Consider the following 8,049-nt stretch of genomic DNA (forward strand, 5'->3'; position numbering starts at 1 on the left):
TTCGTAGGCGTTGTCGGTCGTCCCCAACTCTTCACCGTCTCGATCTTTCCCGGATCCACTTGAACGCCGTCTTTGTTCACAATATGACCAAGGAATTGGACTTCCCTTAGCCAAAATTCACATTTGAAGAACTTTGCATACAACTTCTCCTTTCGTAACGTCTTCAATACTTCACACAAATGACGTTCATGTTCGTTCGTACTTTTCGAGTAGACTAGTATGTCGTCAATGAACACTATTACTGACTTGTCCAACATAGGTTGGCACACTCGGTTCATAAGATCCATGAATGCCGCCGGTGCATTCGTAAGACCAAAAGGCATCACCACAAATTCAAAATGCCCATAACGCGTTCGAAAATCCGTTTTCTCGATGTCTTCCTCGCGGACCCGCATTTGGTGATAGCCGGACCGTAGGTCGATTTTAGAGAAATACATTGCACCTTGGAGTTGGTCAAACAAATCGTCAATCCTAGGCAAAGGATAACAATTCTTGATCGTCACTTTGTTCAACTCCCGATAATCGATGCACATCCGCATACTACCATCCTTCTTCTTTACGAACAATACCGGAGCGCCCCACGGCGAAGCACTCAGTCGAATAAAACCCTTTTCGAGTAACTCTTGGATTTGATTTAACAGCTCTTGCATTTCCGTCGGTGCTAAACGATAAGGAGTTTTAGCAATGGGGTAGCCCCCGGAACCAACTCAATGCGAAATTCAACTTGTCTTTCCGCCGGAACACCTGGTAACTCGTCCGGAAAAACATCTTCAAATTCATTAATCACCGGAATTTCACGAATAGGTGGTGGCTCATTACGAGTATCAATAACATGAGCAAGGAAAGCTATGCCACCAGTAACAACGAAACGACGTGCCCGTGTAAAAGTGCATATCGGCACCGGTCTCCTTCGCTTATCGCCATGAATAGTTAACTCCCCCACACTTGGGGTCTTTACACGAATAAACTTATCATGGCATGCAATATCGGCTCTATAACGATCGAGCCAATCTATACCAATGACAACATCAAAATCGCCCAAGGTCATCGGGATGAGATCAATTTCAAAACTTTCAGCACCAAACACAACATTACAATTTCTACACACATCAACCACTAGCGCCGTCTTGCCATCCGCTATTTCAACTTCTACCGGACGGCTTAACTTTACTAGCGGTTTATTTAACTTAGGCACAAATCTTTGAGACACGAAAGACAAATTAGCACCACTATCAAAAAGTATCCGCACCGGATTAGAATTAACCATGAAAGTACCTGAAACGACTTCATTGAATTGTTTGGCTTCTTCGTTCGTCATCAAGTAATTACGACCCCTAGCCGTACCCGCCGCCTTCTCTAGCCGCTTGACATTATCATTGCGCAACTCGGGACAATCGGGCCTATTGTGCCCTTCTTTACCACAATTGAAACAAGTAAATTTGGTTGTAGAAGGTGGGTTGGTGCAATCACAGGCCATGTGCCCCCTTCGCCCTCAATTATGACATGAATAACGAAATTCCCCCAGAGCACTCTTCTTCACACTACCGACGCTCTCGGTTGCACCTTTACCCTTCTTGTTCGAATGACTAGTAGCTTCGAACTTCCTCTTACCAAAAGTAAAACTACTCTTTCTCAACACAAGCACTTCAAAACCTTTAGCCATATTAAACAACTCATCAAAGCTTTTCACCACGTTCACACTAATTTTCTCTTGATAACTATCATTCAAGGTTCGATAGAAATCTTCTTTCAACATCTTATCATTCCCGACATACTCCGGGCAAAATTGGGTCTTGGACAAAAACACGAATTTGAGAGTGTTCAAATCCATCGACCCTTGCCTCAAGGTACGTAGCTCGTCCTTAAGCCTTGTAAGATCAGCCGAAGTTCGGTATTCATCGAAAAACTCCGCTTTGAATTCGTCCCAAGTGAAGTCCATACATTGTACTTCACCATAAAGATGGATTTTCGCGTCCCACCATAACTTAGCATCGCCCCTTAACATGCTAGACCCGTACCTTGTCTTCTTATCGAGAGGACATTCGCAAGTACGGAACGCCCCCTCCATATCGAAGATCCAACGGACACTTTTAAGAGGATCTCTTTCGCCCTCAAAAGTGGGAGGTTAAGAATCCTTGAAGTTCTTATAGAAAAAGTCCCGTCTTCCCACATTATCATCATGAAGAACGGCCTTGACTTGCTCTTTGACTACATTGACTAATTGCTCGTCAATCGAGTCTAGAAACATCTTCTTAATCTCCTCAAGATATTCCGCCTTTTAACGTTTAAAGATGGCCTCAACCTTGGCCGTGAACTCGGGGTCCTCACTCGTGCCCCCATTATCGGTGTCGTGTCCGTTTCTCATCTTCATTCTATAAAACGAGATAGGTTAAACGGAGAAACAAAAGGACATAACACGTATGTATATACTTATACACCACACTACTCCATCTTGCTCAACAATCGTCATACATTGCTTGTTCGACACGATTTGCGCCCGTAACAATGGTAGCTAATCATTGTTACGCGAGCACGTCGCATTAACTTGCTAGTACAACGTCTATCTCGCTTGATGATTGTAAAACATACCACAAAACAATTAGCACGAGGTTAGTTAACATAAACCAAAGTACTAACAATTCCCGATCCGGCCCAAAGTCCTACAAGTCCCGTATAAAGCGTACACACAATAAAGTCTAAGTCTAGGCACCTATCTCAAGTCGCCTAAATCCCTTAGACCATGCTCTGATACCACTTGTAACAACCCAAACCAAACCACGAACAACCCGCGTTAAAATACGAAATAAAAAAAATATTTCCTGTTCAGCATGTGGCGCGGGGTGCCAGATCGCCGCGCGGCGCGCCAAACTGGTCTGTCCAAAAAAGTTTTAAACGCGAAAAAGATCGACTACTTCCCGTCATAATTAGACCGAACGCTTTCACCAACATTTTCAAATATGTAAAACTAACACGATTCAAATATAAAAACAAGTTTTACATGATGGGGCCCACATTGGCCGATTTACGAATTTAATACAAAATATGAGTTTCGACCGCCAAAAAGTTTAAGTACCAAACTACACTACGAGCATGGCGTTTGGGATTAAACTACCCAAGTCTCGGTCAACCTCCAAGGACTAATACTTCCAAAAAGCGTCCCCTAATCAACAAAGCGGGATCTCTATTCCATGATAATGCCCTTACCCTTGTCCACAACCGAACCTATAAAAATAGTAAACAACGAGAGGGTAAGCAAAGCTTAGTGAATGCAATAATTATACACATACATATATAATCTACTTACTTGCATCACTTACACATTATCGCACACGAGCTAGCAATTCGACAACCATGCAAAACATTAAGCATATACCAATAACCGCAAATTCATAAGGAGCTAGCAATACCAATAGCATATAGTTCATAATTAAATATGCTAACATAACATTCTTATAACCATGGTTAACCAATCGAGCAAGGGAACGATACTTAAAAGGCCGTTGGAGTTCGTAACATCCGTTAGTGTTACTTAAACGACGCGTAATCACTAATCCCCCGGGTGATGTCTTAAACAACGCGACTCACTCACCCCCATGACAATTTGGCGTCTTGAACAACGCGACGAATCCACATGCCAATCAAAACGATGAGTGGTGTCTTAAACAACCCGACATCCACTCTCATGACAATGTGGTGCCTTAGACAACGCGACAATGCCACATGTCAATCAAACAATGAGTAATGTCTTAACAACGTGACAATACTACTCGTTACACAGAACGTGGTGTCTTAACAACGCGACAATGCCACATCCATTCTACACAAATAAATACATTATATACATACACGCATAATTATTCCACTCACCTTACGCCTTCGGTGAATCAATAAAATCAAGCTTGAATCTTCAAGGTAACGCACCTATTATTACACACATACAATCAATCAACCATTCAAGTTGGTCAAACTCACAACACTTACCACTACTATGTCATTTTGACACCTAACCCATAATTGGGTCCTCTTTTGCCAAAACCCTAACATTAGCCAAGTTAGGTCTTAAAACATCTTTTAACACCAGGTTTATGCATTAATCACAAACATTTACTAACTTAGGTCCATTTTGACCCATTTGACCCATTTAAGGTCAACACACCCATTTCGGGTCATCCACTAACCCACACAACACCCATTTACATAAATATTGGTGTTCTAGCAATTTACTAACTAATTAAGGTTTGTTAACAACAATTAGTACTTGAAAAACCCTAGTTAGTCATCTTTGAGTCAACATAACCCTAATTCACCCAAAACACCCAATTTACTAACAAAGTGGGTTTTAGGTTCACCATTAACCCTAACCCTTACACAAAATTAAATTAGGAAATCAAGTTTAGAGCATACCACTACACTCAAAATGTAGCTAGGAAGTAGATGAACAAGTTTAATGCTTGAGCTTGAGCAAGATTCCACCTTCTTCTTCTTCAAAAATGAGTTTTCTCACACTAGGTTAACACTCTCTCTCTAGAATTGAATGGATGGGGATAAGGTAGATGGAAATGGAGTAAATGGCACTCCAAAAACTGATCCAAAGCCTTTAAGTCGGCCCTTAAGTGATTTTACCAAATTGCCCTCAAAATATCTAATTTAAAAAGAAAGGAATCTGTCAGCCCGTAGTGGCGCGGCGCGCCAAATGCCCAGTTCAGCTTCTTCTGTCTTTTAATTATATACAATGTAAAACCCACAACTTGAATAACTTATTCACACATATTTACAAGGAAAAATATTCGGGTCTTACACTGGTAATGACAAAATGTAGTGACCCGAACTTTTCCATGTTTATATATATTAATTGAGATTGATATTTACATGATTAAATGTTTCCAACATGTTAAGCAATCAAACTTGTTAAGACTTGATTAATTGAAATATGTTTCATATAGACAATTGACCACCCAAGTTGACCGGCGATTCACGAACGTTAAAACTTGTAAAAACGACATGACGATATATATATGGATATACATATGGTTAACATGAGATTATGATAAGTAAGTATCTCCATAAGTATATTAACAATGAGTTATATACATATAAACAAGACTACTAACTTAAGGATTTCGAAACGAGACATATATGTAACGATTATCGTTGTAACGACATTTAAATGTATATATATCATATTAAGATATATTAATATATCATAATATCATGATAATATAATAATTTAACATCTCATTAGATATAATAAACAATGGGTTAACAACATTAATTGAGATCCTTAACTTAAAGGTTTCAAAACAACACTTACATGTAACGACTAACGATGACTTAACGACTCAGTTAAAATGTATATACATGTAGTGTATTTAGATGTATTAAAATACTTTTGGAAGACTTCAAGACATATATCAAAACACTCATACTTAACGAAAATGGTTACAGTTACTTTTCCATTCTTTTCTTTCATCAAGAATTCTAGTCGTATTCTTACCTTTATTATACACAGCTTCAAAACGTACTTACTATGAGTATATACCAATAGGAACTAGCATGGGATTCCACTCTTGATTATGTCATGTATGACTAATCAATTTTATCTTCTACCATGAGCTAGTCAACTAACTAGAACTCCTTTTAACCCCACTCACCACTCACCAATTACCACTCATCATTCACTCCATTTCACTTCCAATTCTCTTTCTAATTCTCTCTCAACACACACACACTATTATGAACGTATTTTTCTAGTAGTTAATCATCATCTTCATCAAAAATCACTTCAAGAATCAAGCTATAATCATCATAGGAAGAACACTTCAAGAACACTTCAAAAATCCCTTCAAGTTTACTAATTTACTTCCAAGCTTTCTAATCCATTCCAAGTAATCATCTAAGATCAAGAAACCTTTGTTATATACAGTAGGTTATCTTTCTTATTCAAGGTAATATTCATATTCAAACTTTGATTCAATTTCTATAACTATAAACTATCTTAATTCGAGTAAAAATCTTACTTGAACTTGTTTTTGTGTCATGATCCTACTTCAAGAACTTTCAAGCCATCCAAGATCCTTTGAAGCTAGATCATTTCTTGTCACTTCCAGTAGATTTACCTACTAAACTTGAGGTAGTAATGATGTTCATAACATCATTCGATTCATATATATAAAACTATCTTATTCGAAGATTTAAACTCGTAATCACTAGAACATAGTTTAGTTAATTCTAAACTTGTTCGCAAACAAAAGTTAATCCTTCTAACTTGACTTTTAAAATTAACTACACACATGTTATATATCTATATGATATGCTAAATTAATAATTTAAAACCTGAAAACATGAAAAACACCGTAAAACCGGATTTACGCCGTCGTAGTAACACCGCGGGCTGTTTTGGGTTAGTTAATTAAAAACTATGATAAACTTTGATTTAAAAGTTGTTATTCTGAGAAAATGATTTTTATTATGAACATGAAACTATATCCAAAAATTATGGTTAAACTCAAAGTGGAAGTATGTTTTCTAAAATGGTCATCTAGACGTCGTTCTTTCGACTGAAATGACTACCTTTACAAAAATGACTTGTAACTTATTTTTCCGACTAACCTATACTTTTCTGTTTATATTCATAAAATAGAGTTCAATATGAAACCATAGCAATTTGATTCACTCAAAACGGATTTAAAATGAAGAAGTTATGGGTAAAACAAGATTGGATAATTTTTCTCATTTTAGCTACGTGAAAATTGGTAACAAATCTATTCCAACCATAACTTAATCAACTTGTATTGTATATTATGTAATCTTGAGATACCATAGACACGTATACAATGTTTCGACCTATCATGTCGACATATCTATATATATTTCGGAACAACCATAGACACTCTATATGTGAATGTTGGAGTTAGCTATACAGGGTTGAGGTTGATTCCAAAATATATATAGTTTGAGTTGTGATCAATACTGAGATACGTATACACTGGGTCGTGGATTGATTCAAGATAATATTTATCGATTTATTTCTGTTCATCTAACTGTGGACAACTAGTTGTAGGTTACTAACGAGGACAGCTGACTTAATAAACTTAAAACATCAAAATATATTAAAAGTATTGTAAATATATTTTAAACATACTTTGATATATATGTATATATTGTTATAGGTTCGTGAATCAACCAGTGGCCAAGTCTTACTTCCCGACGAAGTAAAAATCTGTGAAAGTGAGTTATAGTCCCACTTTTAAAATCTAATATTTTTGGGATGAGAATACATGCAGGTTTTATAAATGATTTACAAAATAGACACAAGTACGTGAAACTACATTCTATGGTTGAATTATCGAAATCGAATATGCTCCTTTTTATTAAGTCTGGTAATCTAAGAATTAGAGAACAGACACCCTAATTGACGCGAATCCTAAAGATAGATCTATTGGGCCTAACAAACCCCATCCAAAGTACCGGATGCTTTAGTACTTCGAAATTTATATCATATCCGAAGGGTGTCCCGGAATGATGGGGATATTCTTATATATGCATCTTGTTAATGTCGGTTACCAGGTGTTCACCATATGAATGACTTTTATCTCTATGTATGGGATGTGTATTGAAATATGAAATCTTGTGGTCTATTATTATGATTTGATATATATAGGTTAAACCTATAACTCACCAACATTTTTGTTGACGTTTTAAGCATGTTTATTCTCAGGTGATTATTAAGAGCTTCCGCTGTCGCATACTTAAATAAGGACGAGATTTGGAGTCCATGCTTGTATGATATTGTGTAAAAACTGCATTCAAGAAACTTATTTTGTTGTAACATATTTGTATTGTAAACCATTATGTAATGGTCGTGTGTAAACAGGATATTTTAGATTATCATTATTTGATAATCTACGTAAAGCTTTTTAAACCTTTATTGATGAAATAAAGGTTATGGTTTGTTTTAAAATGAATGCAGTCTTTGAAAAACGTCTCATATAGAGGTCAAAACCTCGCAACGAAATCAATTAATATGGAACGTTTTTAATCAATAAGAAC

This window comes from Rutidosis leptorrhynchoides, chromosome 11 (genome assembly GCF_046630445.1).
Source record: "Rutidosis leptorrhynchoides isolate AG116_Rl617_1_P2 chromosome 11, CSIRO_AGI_Rlap_v1, whole genome shotgun sequence".
NCBI classification, from domain to species: Eukaryota; Viridiplantae; Streptophyta; class Magnoliopsida; order Asterales; family Asteraceae; genus Rutidosis; species Rutidosis leptorrhynchoides.